Source organism: Spermophilus citellus, assembly GCF_964194105.1.
Source record: "Spermophilus citellus genome assembly, chromosome: 16".
In the NCBI taxonomy this organism is placed as follows: domain Eukaryota; kingdom Metazoa; phylum Chordata; class Mammalia; order Rodentia; family Sciuridae; genus Spermophilus; species Spermophilus citellus.
This window is the reverse complement of record NC_138196.1, coordinates 83,683,378-83,703,505: the sequence shown is the minus strand read 5'-3', so window position 1 is coordinate 83,703,505 and position 20,128 is coordinate 83,683,378.

Genomic DNA, 20,128 nt, shown 5'->3' with positions numbered 1-20,128 from the left:
CACCACACGTTCATGAAGAGCGGAGTGTGCATTCACTTATTTTCATATCTAACAACTTATGGTTTCTTCTCTAAGGACTGTTTGGTCATAGGATTAATTGATACCTGTTGAATGAATAAATAAATGGTGAATGAGTGAACTGAGGTCCTGTGTTTAATTTTGACATTTATTTTCGGTTTTTTCCCAACCTGTCAACCCAGGGAGCCTATCCCTTCCCCATCCTCAGAGGCTAATCACAATGCTGCCTGGCCTTTGAACCTCACAAGGTCTTGACCTTGACCTCCCTGCTTACGGTACCCAGTCCACATCTTCCTTGGCAATTGTCTTCTTGTGTTGTTTGCTTGCATCTGTGTCCCTCCCAGCAGATGGCGAGATAGGAATTGACTAGTTTGTGGTTCAACAGATGGAGGAAGAGCTGAGCACGCTTCACCAGACTAAGACCTGGAAGGACAGGTCAGCAGGAAAGAATCTTGATGATGGAGGGACTTGGCGGAGAAGAAAAACAGTGGTGCCCAGGGAAAAGTGCAATAGCACAGGACGGTGGTTCCCAGTGTGTCCTGGGATCAGCAGCCTCATCTGCACCAGGGAACTTGCGAAATACACAACTAGTCAGGCTCCAACCTAGTTAAAGAGACCCTCTGGGGAAAGAGCCCCAAGTCATTGGATTGGTCAGTGCTTCTGGCATCTGAGGATATTTTGAGAGCATCTAGCAAGGGGAGGAGACCTGCCAGCCTGGAAGCAAGACAGCCCCGGAGCACCCCTGGGGCCCAGCTCCTTGCAGAGAGCCAGGCCCTGCCTGTGCGCATCACCCACTAGCTATGTCCTGGCAGAAGTAACTTCACCTCTTTTTGCCAGTGTATGTAATTCAGGGGTCTGAAAAAATTTTTCTTAGTTGTCATTGTAGTTCTAAAATTCTATAATGGCACAAGTTATTATTACCTAAAATAATGTTCTTCCCAAGAAGCATTGCAAAAGTCTAAAATATTGCTATTTCTCAGACAATCTAACCTGAGCCTGTTTTAATGCCTTTTCCTGCATCGGTGACCTCTTGGATGTCGGAGTGTGGGAGAAGGGCCCATGCTGCAGGAGGTGCCATGCCTGGCTGCCCTCTCCACTTCTGAGGAAGTCAGGATTTCATGACCTCTTCAGTCCCTGAACACGTCTTTGGTGGCTTTGCCTTGGTTTATCCATCTTCTCCACGTGGTTGGAAATGTAACTGCTAAGTGTTGGAGAATCATATTGTGGACACATTGAACACCAGAAAATTAAAATCCTTAGGTAGATAAATCCAAGCTTATTTACAGACATTTCCAGATGTTAGACTTCATTCATATTCTAGGACTGCATAACACAGTACCATAAGTAAAACAGCAAAATATAACACAAAGATCGTTTCCCCATAGTCCTGGGATGTGGAAGACGAGATCAAGGTGCGGGCAGGGTTGGTCCTCCCAGGCTGTCTTCAGCTTGCCGGTGTCATCTTCTCCCTGATCCACAGGACACCGGTCAGGTTGAACCAGGGCCCATCCTGATGGCATCACTTAATCACATCTTTAAAGGCCCTCCCTCACCGACAGTCGCATTCCGAGGTGCATGATATCAGGACTCCTGCTTCTGCATTTGGGGGTGGATACGATTCACCTTGTAATTCGACATTAACAACAGGACCAGAGAGTCTCTAGCAGCATTTGGAAGAAGCCTGGTTATCCTTCAAGGTGAAAAGGTAAGAACCTTAATGAGACCAGAGAAAGGATAAAAAGGATACTACATACATTTGGACCATACTTTATAATAGGCATATTGTTTCTTTTCCTAATTAAGTTATTCTGATTTATTACCTGAAGAGTCAGACATAAAATATATATCATAACATATCATGGTATAAAATGTCATCATAAAAAGGGCTTCAGCACCTGGATTACATGCAACTCTAGTAAGTTTAATGCCCAACTCCATCTCTTACCCCTTAAATAATAAAAGAGCTCAAATCTCCATCATGAATGGGAAGCCATTCTAATAAAAATCTAAAGTGTCCAAAACACACATACTCACTGTAAGCAAAAATGACCAAAACTGTTTCAGCACCATAATTAAAGTACAAATAACCAGGCTGGAGCAGACTTCATGGATCAACTCTGTCTTCTACTCAGCGGTGGAGTCGGGCACTGGAGGGCTCACTTTCTGAGTAGGAAATGGCACTGCTGACAGGGGAGGTATGGGTTTATACAGTTACATGGGGGGGTGTCTTAGTCCTTAAACACTTTAACAGGACCTGGGCAAGAGGTGGAGAACATCTGGAGCTTGTTTTCCCTGGGCACGGTTTTTAATTAAGCAGTTTCTACAGGGCAGGGATGGAGGGTTCAGGGTGCAGAGTCTAGTGCTCATCATCTGACCTACTGGGGTCATTGTATTGACCTGGGGACAAGATTGATGTGTAATTTCATTGTCACTGGAAGAGAATTTAGTTGGGAAAGGATCCCTCTTCCCAGGGACTGCTCTCTGGGATTGATGGTTATCTCCCTCCCAGGGCTTGTTCTGTCACTGAGAGGTGATTGATTGGAAGGATCAAAGTTTTGGCTTCTCTCTCCCTCCCTCCTTCCAGGTCACACACTGTCTTGGGGGTTTGTCAATTTCATAGCCTTCACTCACTCACCCACCATAGTGGGTGATGAACTGATAACAGTACACATCAAATGTCGTTTGAAAAAGCATCAATTAATTTATAAATCATACTTAATTATTCTCTCATTGGTTGCCAAAATTTTGAATAAATAGGAGCTTATAGCAATCAAATGAATCCTTATTCTGCTGTATGTTGGTACATATAAAAACATGATAACAGAGCATCACACAAACACATGTGTGGAAGAGCAACTGTCTCCAGGATAAGACATTTCTTAAGGGTTAAAATTCTAAAATGAGTGCTACTCTGATAGTATTGATATTATTACCACTGTTAGAGCTGTGACGTCTCTGTGAGTTCTCTGGGATGAGCAGGCCTTGCTGCTGCTTGTGTTATCAGGGAAGATCTCAATTAAGTGACATTTGTGGCAGCCTTGCTCACCCTGATTTTGTTTCGTTTTGTCTTTACCAAGAACTGATTAGCTAGGAAATTCGATAAGTTCTACAATGTAGACTGTATCTGGGGAGGTTAGATTCATCCATCAACTTGGCCAGCCTGTGGAGCCAGGGTGTTGGAGCACATGTTAGATTATGCCTTGAGTGAAGGTATTTATTCATGGGATTAGCACCCTCAGTCACTTGATTTGGAGTAATTCAGATTATCCTATAGAATGTGGTAGTCCTCATCCCTTCAATTGTCATTCTTAAGAGTACCAGCTGAGGTTTCCCCAGGAAGAAAACATTCTTCCACAATTAGCACCACAAAGATCCTGCCTAACTCAAGACTACAGTAACTCTTCCCTGCTGTCTTGAACTTGGCAGATTTGGCAGCTCCAGGCATGGGTTCATTCTTTGAAAATCTCTCTCTCTCCTCATATACATGATAGATAGCTGATAGATAAATGGATACATAGATACTTAGATATATAGTCAGATAGACAGATTCAACCCTTCATGAATACTAAAATCTGTGGATTCTCAAGAGTCCCCCTGTACAGTGGTGTAGTCTTTCCACATTGCCTAAGCACATCCTCCCCTGAATTACTTCTAATGCTAAATGAAATACAAATCCTATGTAAATAGTTGAAAACTGTCTTGTTTAGTAAATAATGACATAAAAAGTCTGTATGTGTTTAGTAAAGATGTAATTAAAAAAATAATTTCCATCTGCCATATATATATATTAGACATAGCTGGACACAATAACTTAATTTTGTTTGTTTATTTTTATGTGGTGCTGAGGATTGATGCTAGGTGAGTGCTTTACTGCTGAGCTGCAACCCCCAGCCCCTGCATCTGCTTTTGGTTGAATCCATGCATAGGATCCCCAGATACAGAGGCCACCTACACAATATAGATCCTATTGGTTCCATTTCTCAAAATAACTTTAATACATCTTTTAAAAGGATTTTCATTGTTCCTTCCTTGTTACTTTCATAAGTATAACATTTATACAGTACTACTTGTTTCAAGTAGTTAATTAGGATTAATTAACTACACTCATTGTGCTGATTTCTGCTGCTGCTTCCTGGAGCCTATTACCGTACCTCAATGTCAGCTCCCTGAGCAATGTTCCCACTCAACTACTCCAGAGAGCCACATGGGATTTGGATTTGTCATATAACACATCTATTCAATCACATCCTCAGATTTGCAGAGAAACAGTTGAGTAGCGTTACTGTATACAGCAAGAGAGGAGCCTTCTATTTCACTGTTAGACCATGCATGTTATATTAAGATCTTCCTAGAGTTTCTGCTATATTTTTCTCTCATGTGAAAGACATGGCACAGATATGTCACCCCTGGATTTGGCCAACATGTAGAAATGCAGAGGTGGCACTGGGTTCAGATTCTCCACACTGTCATTTCCTCTCCTGTTTTCATTCCCTACTGATTCTCCCAGTACCGACCACTGTGGTCCCTAGGCCGGCTGCTCCCTGGTCTTGGCTCCTAGCCCTCCCTCATCACAGACTCTGTCCCTGGGCACATGCTCCTCTGACAGGCACCTTTGCTGTGCCTTCTACCTGAGCGTTAACTCCATTCTGGGCCAGCCAGTGCTCCCTGCAATGCTCTGTGACAAACATCATGCATGTCATTTCTGTCAGTGCTCTGGAAGGTTCCTCCAGCACCCTCCTTCTACATGCTAGTGCAGTAGGCCTCAAACAGCCCAGCAACGCCCCTCAGAAGCTCCCTTCCTCCCTGCTCACATGTCTCCCCAGAGCTGAGTGCTGAGGATGGCTTCTTAAATCAACATGTGCATCAGAGAAGTTCAGTTAAGCATCAGAAAAGTCCTTCCAAGCTCATGCAGCCATCACTGCTCATTTGCACATGAGTGTGAGCAGTCGTTGGCATTTCAGTGTCCTAGGAAGTAGCCCCACCCACCATGGTCACAGAATCACAAGCTTCCTTTGCACGTGTGTGGTAGACCAGAAGTTAAGATGGTCCTGCTGAGGCTTGGATCTGAAATATTCCCCCAAAGTCCATGTTTGACAACACAATCTCCAGTGTATCAAGGTTCAGAGTTGGTATTTTAGGCAGTGATCACAGCTATAACCTCATCAGTGGATTGATCCACTTGATGGATTCGTCATCTGAGTGGACTGATGAGTAGCAACTGTAGGTGAGTGGGCATGGCTGGAGAAAGTAGGCCCTGGGGACGTGTCTTTGGAGACTCTCTCTCATCCCTGCTCCTTGCCCTCTCTTTCTCTTGGTTTCCAGCTGCCATGTCCTGCGCTGCTTGTCTGCACCAGGCCCTTCAGCTGTGATGCTCTGCCTCAGGCCCAGAGCATTGGAATTATCCAACCACCAACTGAAACCTTTGAAACTATGAGCCCCAGATAAGATTTTGCTCCCCTGAGTTGTTCATGTCAAGAGTTCTCATCACAGTGATGAAAGCTGAGTAGCAGGTCCCATGACTCTGCCCTGTTATTATTCCCACGATTGTCTTCCTTAACATTGAAAAAAAAAGTAGAAGATTGGGGTGGCCTCCTTTTCTAGTCACATAAGCTTTTGGGGGACAAACCAGAAGTCAGCAACATGTGAGTTCTGAATGGTGCCCACTACTGTCTTCCTCGGCACCAGTGCAGTCAATCAATGGAACATACTTTGGGGGAAAAAAAAGTGTCTGTGTTGACCATGTGTAGACTCTACTTCTTACAGCTGTTCTCCAGAAGACAGTTTGACAACTGCATCATTTAAATTGTGATAAGCATCACTTAAATTGTGCTGGGTGGTACAGTCATCTAGAGATGGCTCAAAACACACAGAAAGATGTGCTAGATGTGTGTGAATATTATTCCATTTTATACAAGGGTCTTGAGGAAAAGAGGACTTCATTTAAGAACCTCAAGGGACTGAAATCTGTCCAGAAACTGAAAGAATGTGGAAGTGGAGTCCACCCGCAGAGCCCAGGCGCAGGGTGTCCCAAGGCCCCAGTGGAAGCCCAGCCAGACCCAGCATGGGTCCCAGCTAGACCGAGCTGCAATCTAGCTGGGCACAAATAACCGAGCCGCCACAAAGCACTTGTATGTTCAAACAGGAAACTTTATTGCCCGAACTCCACCAGCACTCCACGCACACTTCCCGGGAACTCTCCCAGCTCTCCACCGGCTCTGCGCCAACTCTCTTGGAACCCCTCGAGAACTCAATGGGAACTCCAAAGTAGCAGGCACCACCCTATTCCCAGAGCCTCCCTATTCCCTATTTCCAGGAGCCACCCTATTGCTGGACAGTAGGGGTCCATATATAACTCAATACACAGCCTGTCCCAATCCAGCATCATCCAGTCACAGCAATTATAACTTAATTATCATCATCTTAATGGCTCGCTGGCATCACCTCTTAACCACTCCTAACCACTCCTTCTGGCGCCATCCCTACTGGACTGTGGCTCTCAGCAAGACCGCCAGGACTTCTGCTCTGTAGAAGGATCAGCTAATACACAGGTGTTGCTTCAGCCACAGCTGCTCACGGCAGCAGCAGTAGAAACTGTTAAAAGTGTTCTTCAAATAATCTGCCTGTATTGATAGCAGTACTTGCAGTGATTAGAATTTGACTCAATCTCATAGTATGCTAATATTTATTGCTCCTATGTAGCTGGGAAATGAACAATTTATAGATAATTGGGATGTAGATCACACTCAAACATTGGTCTTAATGTTCTCAATGAGGCTTTCATTCTCCAAATAGTATATAAAAATAATAATATGCCTTTATTCTATTAATTTTAATTTTAAAATCATAGTTAAACTGATACATTTTTGCATACAGCTCTCTAGATTCTTAACACATGTAAGATTTTGTCACCACCATAACCACGAGGATACAATTCCGTGTCCCCTGGAGTCCCTATGCTACCCTGCACCGTGCATCCTTCCCCTACCCTGCACCCTAGGGACCACCCATCTGCTGTCCATCTCCCTGCAGGATGCTCCCTGGACTCTGGGTTGTGCTCGGTCCTGAAGAATGCATCATGATGAAGATCAGCAAGCCTCTGGAAAGAGCCAGGTGACAAAGGTTCTGGCCTCAGGAACTGGATGCTCTTCATTGCCACTCACCTGTGCCGTGTGATGGTTGGACAGGTGTGGACAGTGCTTAGGCTGGTGGACGTGATTGTGTTCTAATGAATTTTTATGTACAGAAGCAGTGGTCAGATCCACAGCCCATAATTAGCTTATCCAACATCTAAACTACATATTCGGTGCAAAGTCCTCATATTCAGAGATAGAATAAACTTCTTTATAGTAATGCTAGAAAAATATCTGACAATAGCACTATAGATTTTCCTCAAAAATGCAACTGTAATACTAAATTGTTCTAAAACATTGCTGAGCATGCCACTGAGGGATATTTTTGTCTTTAATGCATTTCTGTACTAAGAGGACAGGAACTTGCTTTCTGTGTGCATAATGGGAGTCTTTACTCAACTCAAAGCCTTATTTTCATAGAAATGCTTCTGTGCGGTCTCCTCCTCAGTCTGCTCCTCCAACTCTCATGGGAATGGCAGTGTGTATTCTTTCCTGACTTCCATTTTCACATTGTCCACCATCCCAGAAGCATGTTCTCAGTAAAGGTTTGCAGAAAATTAGGGTTAGAGGAAAAACTTCCCTATTGAATTTTGTCAGATGCCTTTTCTGCTTCTGATCCATGACATTGCATTTTTCTTCTTTAGATTATTGACATGGACTGTAGCCCTTGTTTCTTAATGTTGAACCAGCCATACACAGCTAGAACACATTCCATTTGGTGATGATGTTGATTGGTGTACATTTAGTCCATAATAGTCGTCAATGTTCTTGCTATCTTCCTGTTACTTCTTCATGGTTTAATCCCCCTGCACAATAGAAGAATGTGTTTCCTGGTCCATTATGTGCTCTCTTTGCATGGCTGTTCCATGTGTTTCAGGAGAACACACGCTGTGCCATGGTTGGATGTCAATGCCATCCTGTTGACTGATACAGCCCTGAGTTCAACTGCATCTTTGCTAATTTCCTGCTTGCATCTCTGTTATAATTCCAGGGTACAAAGTCTCCAAGTATAGCTCTAGATGTGTGTTTCTCCTGGTGGCTTTATCTGGGTTTGCCTGTGTACTATGATGCTCTACTTTTGGAGCACACACACTATGAACTGTTCTATATTCTGGAAATATTGACCTTTTTTATTATGTAATGTTCCTCTTGATGCCTGACAAATTCTTTTGTTCTGAAGATTGCTCGTGTGATATCAATATTGCTACCTCTACTTTCTTTGATAAATGTTTCATTCATATATATATATATATATATATATATATATATATATATATATATCCACACATATATATTTCGCTTCTTTAATTCTCTTTGTCTTCATATAAAGTGGGTTTGTTGTGGACAGTGTGGAGTTCATTCTTGTAACTACTGCTACTGTATTTAATTCACTCTGATAGTCTCTGCCTTTTAGTTGGATTATATAGACTGTTAATATTTATAGTGATTATTGATGAAGTTGAATTTATATTTATATTCAGTAAATATTTTCTGAGCATTTTACATTCTATGAAGCTAGTATCACCCTGATACCAAAACCACACAGAGACACATCAAGGAAAGAAAACTCCAGACCAATATCCCTGATGAACATAGATGCAAAATTTCTCAATAAAATTCTGGCAAATTGCATAAGAAAACATATAAACATATTAAAAAGACAGTGCACCATGATCAAGTGGGGTTTATCCTAGGGATGCAAGTTTGGTTTCAATATATGGAAATCAATGAACTTAATTCATCATATCGATAGACTTATAGACAAGAATCATATTATTATCTCAATAGATGCAGAAAAAGTATTTGACAAAATACAGCACTCCTTCATCTTCAAAACACTAGAAAAACTAGGAATAGTAGGAATATAACTTAACATTGTAGAAGCTACATATATTAAACCCAATGCTAACATCATAAATGGAAAAAAAAGTGAAAGCTTTCTCTCCAAAAATTGGAACAAGACAAAGATGCCCTATTTCACCATTTTTATTTAACATAGTTCTTGAAACTGTAACCTGAGCAATTAGACAGAAGAAAGAAATTGAAGGGATACAAATAGGAAAAGAAGAATTCAGACTATCACTATTTGCTGATGACATGATTCTATATTTGGAAGATACAAAAAATTTCACCAGAAAATTCTAGAACTACTAAATGAATTCACCAAAGTAGCAGGATATAAAATAAACACCCACAAATCAAATGCATCCCTATATATTAGTGGTGAATCCACTGAAAGAGAAATTAGGAAAACTACCCAATTCACAATAGCCTCAAAAGAAAAAATAAAATATTGAGAATCAATCTGTAGAGGTAATAGACCTCTACAACAGAAACTGCAAAACACTAAAGAAAGAAATAGAAGAAGACCTTAGAACATGAAAAGCTCTCTCATGCTCTTGGATAGGCAGAATTAACATTGTCAAAATGGCCATACTACCAAAAGCATTATACAGATTTAATGCAAATTCCTATTAAAATTCCATTGACATTCTTCATAGAACTAGAAAAAGCAATCATGAAATTCACTTGGAAAAATAAGAGCCCCAGAATAGATAAAAAGCAATCTTAACAAGAAAAGTGAAGCAGGAAACATCATAATACTAGACATTAAATTATGCTACAGAGTAACAAACATGTCACGGTATTGGCACCAATACAGACATGCAGGCCAGTGTACAGAATAGAAGACAAAGAGACAAACCCACATAACTACAGTTATCTCACACTAGACAAAGGGGCCATAAACATACATTGGAGATAAGATAGCCTCTTTAACAAATGGTGCTAGGAAAACTGAAAATCCAAATGTAGCAAAATGAAATTAAATCCCTATCTCTCATCCTGCACAAAATTCAACTCAATGTTGATCAAAGACTCAGGCACTAGAACTGAGACCCTGTGCCTAACAGAAGAAAAAGGAGGCCCAAATCTTCATCATGTAGGCTTAGGAACTGACTTCCTTAACCAAATTCCTAAAATGCAAGAAGTATAATCAATAATCTATAAATAGGATTGAATCAAACTAAAAAGCTTCCTCAGAGCAAAAGAAACAATCGATAACATAAAGAGAGAGCCTAAAGAATGGGAAAAAATTGTTACCACCTCAGACAGAGCATTAACCTTCAGGATATATAAAGAACTCAAAAAACTTACCACCGAAAAAACAAATAACCCAATCAATAAATGGGTTAAGGAACTGAACAGACACTTCACAGAAGAAGAAATACAATAGATAAAAAAATATATAAAAGAATGTTGAATATCTCTAGCTATTAGCAAAATGCAAATCAAAACTACACTGAGATTTCATCTCACTCCATTCAGAATGGCAATTATCAAAAATACAAGCAATAATAAGTGTTGGTACAGATAGGTGAAAAAGATACACTCATACATTGATGGTGGGACTGAAAATTGGTACAACCAACATGGAAAGTAGTATGGAGAGTCCTCAGAAGACTTGGAATGGAACCACCATTTGATCTTGTTATCACACTCCTCGGTTTACTCCCAAAGGACTAAGCCACATCAATGTTTATAGCAGTTCAATTCATAATAGTTAAGTTATGCTACCAACCTAGGGGCCCTTTAACAGTTGAATGGATAAAGAAAATGTTGTACATATACACAATGGAATATCACTAAGCTTTAAAAAAGGATAAAATTATGACACTTGCCAGTAAATGGATGCAGCGGGAGAATATCGTGTTAAGCAAAATAAGCCAATTCCAAAGAAATAAAGGTCAAATGTTTCTCTGATATGTTTATGCTAATACAAAATAAGAGGGACGGCTAGGGAAGAATAGAGGTACTTTGGATTAGACAGAGGGAAGTGAAGGAAGAGGAGGGGGGTAAGAAGAATAGTAGAATGAACTGGATTTTATTACCCTATGTGCATGTATGATTACACAACCCGTGTAACTGGACATCATGTACAAACAGAAGAATGAGAAGTTATACTCCATTTATGTATGATGTGTCAAAATGCATTCTACTGTCATGTGTTGCTTATTTAAAATAAATTCTAAAAAACTAAATAAATTTCTAAAAAAAAGGAAAACTAGATAAAATTTATAACATTGGAAACAATTTTGAAATGTCAGTTGTCCAATTTGCCATAGAACTAATACAACTGATTGAATAGATCAATTCAGAGACTGAAATGGAAAATTGGGTTGATGATATTGATGATAGGCCTATTAATGATGAGATACCCTTGGAAGTCAGATCAATTTCAGGGATTAGGATGGACACCTAAAGTGCCCTGGACTGATGGAGGACAGAAAACAATTGAGGGGCACAGAGAGCGTTTTCTTAGCTGAGAGAATGCCGAAGAGGCACTAGAAGAACGTTTTCTAGTGTAGGCCCCATTTGTATGAGTGGTATGGTTTTCAGAGAAAGTAGAAAAGCCTTCTACCTCAACAGGCTTATAAAATAAAGTGAACAAAGGTTTTCGTTTGGAATCAGGCTCATTGCTTTTTTGTATTCATCTGAATGCAAAGTGCCTCCATCTTTGGAATAGTTTTGATGGCCACAGGATTTAAATATCAGAATTCCTTCAGCAAATATCTCCTGGAAATTGGGAAACAGTAGGCATAGACTCTCTCCAGGGGTAGACCAGGAAGGAGTCTCCTCGCCTGAGAGCAAAGACAGCTCTCGGTGCTGGTGGATGGCAGCCTTGGCTGCTGGAACTCAGTTGGCTGCCCAGCCTTTCCCAGCACCTAGAAAGTCTTCCAAGTTTCCATTTTTAGACCAAGTGAAATGAGCGCTATGCTATAGTTCAGCTTTTTAAAAAGAGGAATGATGTTATGCTATAGTTGCTTTAAAAATGGGCGAAAATGGAAACATATCTAGAACTTGTTAACTTTTGATAATTTTGTAAAAGTAGGTAAAATGCTTTTATAAGCAGGATGTAAAGATTTTATATTTGTAAAACCATTTGTTGATGATGGTTTTAGAAATATGAATATATGTAACCTGTATCTGAGAAATATTTTCATGTATTTATTTTTTAAAATGATTTTATTTAAAAATTGTCAGCATTTTAATGTATTTAGTGTAGACTGTGACTTTTTAAGTAATGTATATTTTTATTTTGCTCTCGGGGAATTTTTAACAATACTCCATAGTGTATTTCAATCACTCTGTCCTAAGGACTGTAAAATGGCTTGAAAAATCAACCACCTGAACATTGGGTTTCAAAGTGAGAGAAAGCTGGGTGACGCTCTGATTATCAAGAAGGCAGACTGCAGAGCTGGCCCCTTGGGTCACTGGGGATGGGACTGCAGCAGTTTCCCTCCTGATGGACTTTGTCCCTGCTGGACCTCCAGGAGGCTAGGAGGCTCCACTTCCTTCTTTGTGGAAGAAGGTATAATAAAGGGCAATCTAATTTTACAAAAGTTACCTATCACATTTCACCTGAACGTATCCATTTTCTAAAGCTCTTATTTCCTTAAGCAGAAGGAGGGCATGTCCTGGCACATCCTGATCACCAGACTCCTAAAACCTTTACTGAAATGGCAAGCCCCTCGGGCTGGGGATGTGGCTCAAGTGGTAGCGTGCTCGCCTGGCATGCATGAGGCCCGGGTTCGATTCTCAGCACCACATACCAACAAAGATGTTGTGTCTGCCGAGAACTAAAAAATAAATATTAAAAAAAAATCCTCTCTCTCTCTTTCTCTCTCTCTCTCTCCTCTCTCTTTAAAAAAAAAAAAAAGAAAGAAAGAAAAAAAAAAAGAAATGGCAAGCCCCTGAGTCATCATGGGGTAAAAGCAAAGTACCAATGTCACAGTGAGCTCTCTGCCTCCTCTTAATCCTGCCTGCTCAGCCTGATGCCATCCCTGTGATAGAGCCATGTGGCTCTCTACAGGATGTCCAGAAGACTCAAGTCTCCCAGGAGAACAGAACCACTTCCTACGGCCCTAAGGTGGAACCCAGTGCATCTGTCTCCTTATCTTTTGTGATCAAGATGGAAAAGTACACCTTCACCAAGTCAACAGTTGAATGCCGTGAACCCTCCCCGAGAAGATACCACACAGACACGTCAGCCACTGTGAGAGCTGCTGCTGATTCAGATAGCAGGCGTCGGCACCTGTTCTTCAGGGCCTACCTGGTTTCAGCAGGGACCAGATTGATGAGTTACAAGAAGATGTGGTGGGGACCACCTTTGCATCCTTGAGGTCCTTGAGATCATCCTCACCATCTCCGAGATGCAGTTTGGGTTTTGATTTGCTACCAGGCCAGGGGAGTGACCAGCTAAGGCAAGTCTGTTAAGCTAAGGTGAGGGCACTGATCGGGAAAACCTTGGCCCCTGACACACGCATGGGATTTTTATCTGCCTTTAAAGATTGCCACTTTTTTTTTTTTAAATTCAGTCCTAAGTTTGGCCTTGGGCCTTTCCTTTTCTCTTCTTCAGGTGACAAGTTCTTCATTTAGTGTCACTTGCTCAGTTTTTCTTTACCCTTCTGTAGGTACAAGACTTAATAAAGTACAAACTTTATTAACTTTATAAAGTACAACACTTATTAAAGACCAAAAAAGTACAAAACTAAAGAACTAACACTGAGTGCTTCGTTGTGAGTGCAGCCCCTCCTAATGTCACACAGCGAGTGGATCACTCCTTCTCATTACCTGTGAAATCACCCTCCTTCCTCTCCCTGGACTGCACATTGTACTCACCATGCACAATTGACATTAATTTGGGAAATGGGCCTGTTACTTGATAGATCAGGTAAGGACAAGAAAAGTACATATAATATTTCACCTGAATGTTTCCATTTTCTAAAGCTCTTATTTCCTTATGCAGACAAATACAAGTCTGAAACTGTTGTGATTTTCCTTCTCTGAAAAAAATTATTCTAGCAATCTTCCTAAGTGGTAAATGACCTCAACTTTGGTTTTAAAAAGCCTTTAGTTCTCCTCACTTTTGAAGATACAGAATTTTTGTTTGAACTGCTTTCCTTCCAAAAGTTTAAAAACAATTATGCACTGCTTAATGACAGGTCCATGTTCTGAGAAATGTGTCCTCGGGGGCTCTTTGCCACTGTGTGAACATTGTGCATGGTGTACAATTAGGTGGTGGCCGGCCACCATTGAGGCAATGGGATCTACAGGACCACTGTCTCATCCATCCTTGACCAAAGCACTAGCAGGCGGGCCACCTCTCTTCTGCATGGCTTCTAAGTCTTCTGTAACTCTTCCTCTTCTTCTTCTGCAAGATATTCTTCTTTTCCTGGGTGCTTTGAAGATCACACCTTTCCTGGACATTGAAAACAACATATGCAGGTGTTTTATTTATGTGGTTTTGCTATTGACCTTCCTTTGTCTTCTCTGACCTTGTATATACACGATTCAGTGTCTGTCTTTTAATGAAGAAAGTATTCTCCTAGCCAATCACTGTGTCCACTCCTGATTTCTAGTTACGTGACTCTGTTATGTGACACCTTTCAAATTGTCCTACTGCCCTTAAGAGCACCAGGCAGGGCAGGTGGGGTGAAGTGGGGCGTTTCCCTGCTCCTCAGGCCTCGAGCAGCTCCTGGAGGTAGGCCTGGAGACTCTGGGTCCCTCCGTGGGTGGCGGGAGTGTCCATCTCAGCTGTCGCCCCACAGCCCCGGCTCTGGGACAGGTGCCCCTGCAGGTTGCAGGCTGCAGCTTTGGAGTCTGCTCCCCTGCTTTCCTTCTGTGGTCTGTGTCTGTCTGTCCAGCTTCAGGAAGGTGGGCAGACCCCAGTTCTCTCACGAATCCCAGAAGAGCTCCTGTTGAGTTCGTCCAGCGTTTTTCTTGTTGTGAGAATACAGCTGGTGACTCAGGCCCTTCACCTGCTGGAGCAGAAGCTACGAGGCTTTTAATAGGTTTATGATTTAAAGTGAAATTGACACCTTTCTTTTCCTGAAAATATTATGCCACTCAAAAACTCTTTGATGAAATGTCTTTTAAAATTATTTGTCTGTTTTTTAAGTCAGGCCATTTGTTTTCTTATTATTGATTTTGGAGACATTTACATATTCTGTATAAGTCTGCCACGAAATGTTAAGAATTACAAGTAGATGTTTTTGCCTGGGGTTTTTCCTTTTATTCTCTTAACAGTGTTGTTGGAAGAGCACAGGATCCTGTTTTGGGTGCCATCTCTAAGATAAACTGGCCAATGTTAAAGTTTCAACTGTTTTCTCCTATGTTTTCCTCTGGGATATTTACAGTGTTAAGTTATGCATCTTCAGGAATAATCTACTTGAATGAAGATTTTTATGTGGTACAGAGTACTGAAGTTCATTTTTATATGGATGTTCAGCTCTTGTGGTAGAAAACCAGCATCTCTTATCCGCTACCTGCTTTGTAACCTTGTCAAATTGTACTTTCTGTTCTATTTCTAGACTTTCTCTCCTGTTCCTCTGGCCCACTTTGTGTCCACATGCCCACCACATGGATGTAAAGTAACATCAGAGTAGGTCTTGAGACCAGGTCATGTCAGACCTTCTGCCTGGTCAAAGCTCTCTGACTGTTCTAGCTCTTCAGCATCTCCATGGGATTTTTAGAAGCAGTGAGTCAATTTTCACATGAACTGACAGTTTTGTTTGGAATTACATTAATTTACATCAGGTTTGGAAAAACTCATTCTGTAATTTTATTCAGTCTTCTGAATTTTCCCAAGCATTATTTTGTGGTTTTCAGTGAAAAAAAAAAAAAAAACCTTTTGAAATACTTCGATTCATGATATCTTTTCCCAGTTTTCACTATTTGGGGAAAATATACACAACAAAAAATTGACCACCAGGTTACTTTTAAGGGTACAGTTCTGTGGTGTGAAATGTAATGATCTTCCATCCTGTGGCCCTGAGGCTCTGGGCCGATAAATACATGTAGCTCCCACTCCCTTCTTCTAATCTCTGGCCACCACCATCAACTCCTAATACTTCATCTTAAAGTATAAGTTTTTAATGGTATTCTAAGTGATACTGCTTTTGAATTTCCATTTCTGATTGTAATTGCTAGCCCTTAGAGTTGGTAATTATGTTTTCTGAAAGCTCAATTGATATGTTTCTGCATTTAGACCTGACTCTTCCTAAAATCAGAAACTGCTTTTCTGAGCCCTCTATTCAAGGTGTCAATCAGGAGTGTGAATGAATGGATGGAGGTTGATTTGAACTTCTCTGCCTGGCATTTTTTTATACCCTGCACCTGGGAAAGTTAGGAACTTCCTTTTGTTTACTCCTCATTGGGTGTCATAGGAAGCATTGTCCCTTGGTTTATCTGCCTCATCCATTTATAGTCTGCAGTAACTTTATTAGCAGTCTTAAAGTTATTGTCAAGACAAAATGAGTTTCCAATACTCTAATTACTACAAAGTTTAGAAAGGAAAAACATTTAAAAGCAATTTAACTGTTACGTCACACTTTATATTAAAATCTGTATTCACAATATTTGTAGAAAAACATTGAGTCTACTCACAGAAAACACGCAGCCTGAATTTCTGATGGGTCAATCATAGCAAACGACGGGTGTGGGATATCTGGGATACCTTGAGGCATGGTAAAGTCGGGACTGCTCTTAAAGCGGTGCCAGCAGGGTGGAAGGAATGAAGGAAACTCCTGGATACAGCTTCAAATAGCAACAACAGAAGATTGAGAGCCACAAATTAAATGCCAAAATACCGATTCTAGTTCACAAAATGAAGTTAGCCACACATCCTGGAGACAGGTAAGTGATTCAGTCATTTCAAAGAATACATTATTTAGAATTAAGTAAACAGAAAATACTGCTGGAATAGCACCCAGAGAGTTGTTGCAAGAAAGAGCCTCTGGTGGTTGCTGATGTGGGGAGGCAAAAATCAGGAAAACAGCAACATGCTTGCAGGATCTCCAGGTGCTTTCTCCAAGAGACGTATCAGTTGTAAAAGAAAAACAAAACAAAACAAAACAAAAAAACAGTAACTTCACAGCAGAGAAACCCAGGAACCAGATCACCTTAGCCAAGGGTCCACTTTGCTTCCCAATCACAAGTCATGCTCAAATTGTCACCTGAAGATCCCACGGCAGGAAGGCTGCTTTGTGGGTCTGGTCACCACCTGACAGAGCCACTGGCAAACACAGGTCACTGAAGCCCTGTGCATGCTAGGCGCAGCTCACCAGTACTGGTAACAAGGTAGGGACCAGGAAAGACCCATCTCCCAAGCCCGGACACCCATGAGGGGAAAAAGAAAGAAGGAAGGGAGGTGAGCCATGAAGACAGAGGAGGGGATGTGACATGTAAGGACAGTGTGGGATCCTGAAGTGGATCCTGGGACTGAAAAAGTGGGTTAGTGGAATAGTGGGAGAGACCTGTGGGAATGTCAACAGTGCACCTATGTGGTTTGCCCTGAGGTCCTCTGGCTATTTCAGAAGCCTGTCAGTGCAAGCAAGGCCAGGGTATCTGTGAACTCTGCTGTACTTCCGATAATTTCCTCTCAGTTTAAACTTATTTGAAAAGAGAAGCTAAAATTAGAGTTAATGATAAAATGTGAGTTCTAAATAAACCAGGTCAGTTCTTGTTTGAAAGATATTCCAATAATAACATTTTATTTTTTGTTTCATAAAAATTATTTTTGTTCTGGCAGTCCTTAATTAATTTGAGGGAATTGAACCCAAGGGCATGCTACCACTGAGCTGCATCCCAGCCCTTTTATTTTATCTTGAGACGGGGTCTAGCTTAATTGCTCAGGCAAGCTGGAACGTGCTATCCTCCTGCCTCAACCTCCAAGTTGCTGAAATGACAGGAATAGACCATCACACCTGGAAATAAATCTCATTTCCAAAAGAAGCATCAGCATCGAAACTCTTCTGTAAGATGAATTGCATCTTACAGTAGATCTCAGTACGCACCTTCCCACTTTTGCAATTAAATGGGAATTTTAACTTACAACATCACACACTTCAGTTATTAGTGTCTTCTTTTTCACCCAGAAAAATCTATCTATCTGTTTCGCCATGGGGGGTAAAACCGTGCATCCCCTAATCCAGTTCCTCACACTGGTTAGTGGAGTATGGGATTAACAGGGGATTGAAACCCAGGCAGCACCACATCCCGTCGTCCCACTTAGTTGTATTCATACGTGGTAGAACTCCACAAATTCTCAGGAAGATCATTATGACTAGCTTCTTGTGTCAGCCAGGCTATTTTTCTCTGCAGAAGGGAAGGAGAATATTTTTATCACCACAGAGAATGTCAAAAGGCCCAAACAATGCCTTGAATAAACAGCTATTTTTTTGAATTTATTGGTCCCTTGGTGTCCAGAAGTAATTACAGAAGAGTCCTGAGAAACCCCAGGGAAGGCAGAGGACTTGTGGGCTTGTAGCACCACAGAGCTTGGCACACTTAACACAGGTATGTCAGAGCCAAAAATAAAGAAACGTTAATGTATTAATGATGCTGATGCTGTTTAGAGAGGCAATGTGTATTTCCCGAGGCATTTTAAGCAACAAAGAACATATGGAAGAAAACAGCAGGAAAAATAAAAATTAAATGGGAACAAGGCTGGAGTCCCTCTGCCAGTGTGGAATCCTCCCACTGTCTCAAGGCATCCGCGGGAATGTGCATACTCCGCACACTCTCTCTCACAAACACAGGGCCTCACAGGTTATTCAAAAGTCACATAGCAAATGCAGATGCAGAAACGTGTCTTCAGCCTGCTGAATATTCACAGTGTACCTAATAACACATTTCTGAGTAGCAATAAAAGGGTTCTCTCCTACTTTGTTTGGAATATTACCCTATCAGACGTCTTCCCCCCCCTCAAATATTGCACTTGGGCTCGGTTCCGTCCTGTGAGCTTTTGACTCTGCTCAGGGTCTCCACCTGGCTCTCGCCTGCCCCTGCTCTCCCGGCCCGTCCTCTCCCCTCTCATGGAGAATAGTCAGCACTCCTGTGCATCTCCACACCTCCCCTCTGCCCATCCCCCTCCTGGCTCTGCGCTTGCTGTCTTAGGGGTACACTCTTGCTCATCCAGGAGGCTCCTGAGTGCAACGTCCAGGTTTGACACTGCCTGGCTCCCTGTAGACGTCACCACTGTGAACCAGCCTGTGCTCTAACCAATCCTTCTGACTCTTGAAATCGACCCTTTTCCATCAGTCATTAAATAATGGGGCCCTTCAGGGCTCCATCCAAACTCCACTTCTAATTGCAGTCTATAATCTCCCTCCTGGCAAATACATCAGTACCCTTGGCTGCAGTTATCAGCTAGATGCCAAACCTTCCTGGAGTGTTCATTTACTAATTCATGGATCATGCACTGAGTGCTTAATGTGCGACAGACAATGTTCTAGATGTCAGAAAAGCAAATGGAATGTGGTCCTAGCCCCCACGTAACATCTGAAATTCCTCTGCTTACCTGCAGGCCCATATACCACCAGCCATCTTCATATTTCCACTAGAATATCTCACAACAGCTCGCACTGAGTCTAGTGACGTCTCACACTGACATCTTTGATTCTTCCCAGCCACGAACATCATCACTTCTTTCCTGTAGCAGTCCCAGCCTCCTACCCTTGTAACTCTGAATGCACTCCTGCCATTGCTCACGAGGTGCTCCTGAGCTTGTCCCCACCCTCCTGCACATCCCTGCCTTGACCCTGAATCTCTCCCTAAAGGCGCCTGAGCAGGGTGGTCTTCTTCAGTTCTAAACGCAGGCCACACAAGAACTGGTTGAGTAGAAACCTTAACAACCGTAAGCTCTCTACAGAAGCCTCCAGGCTGCCAGTCAGCACTCCCTGTACCACCCTCACACACACCCTAAAATACATTTAAGTACCCTCCTTCATGCCAGTCAGCACCGTGGGGGTTGTGATGATGATGATGATCTGACAAATGGCTCTCTTGTCTTCTGATACCTCATTTTTATGACAGCAAGTCTCATGTCACCTACATTTTTAAATTCCGTCCTAGTTGATTGTGGAAGCTGAGGAAATCATTGATGCTTGAAAAAAAAAGGTAAATATGTAGCCCAATGC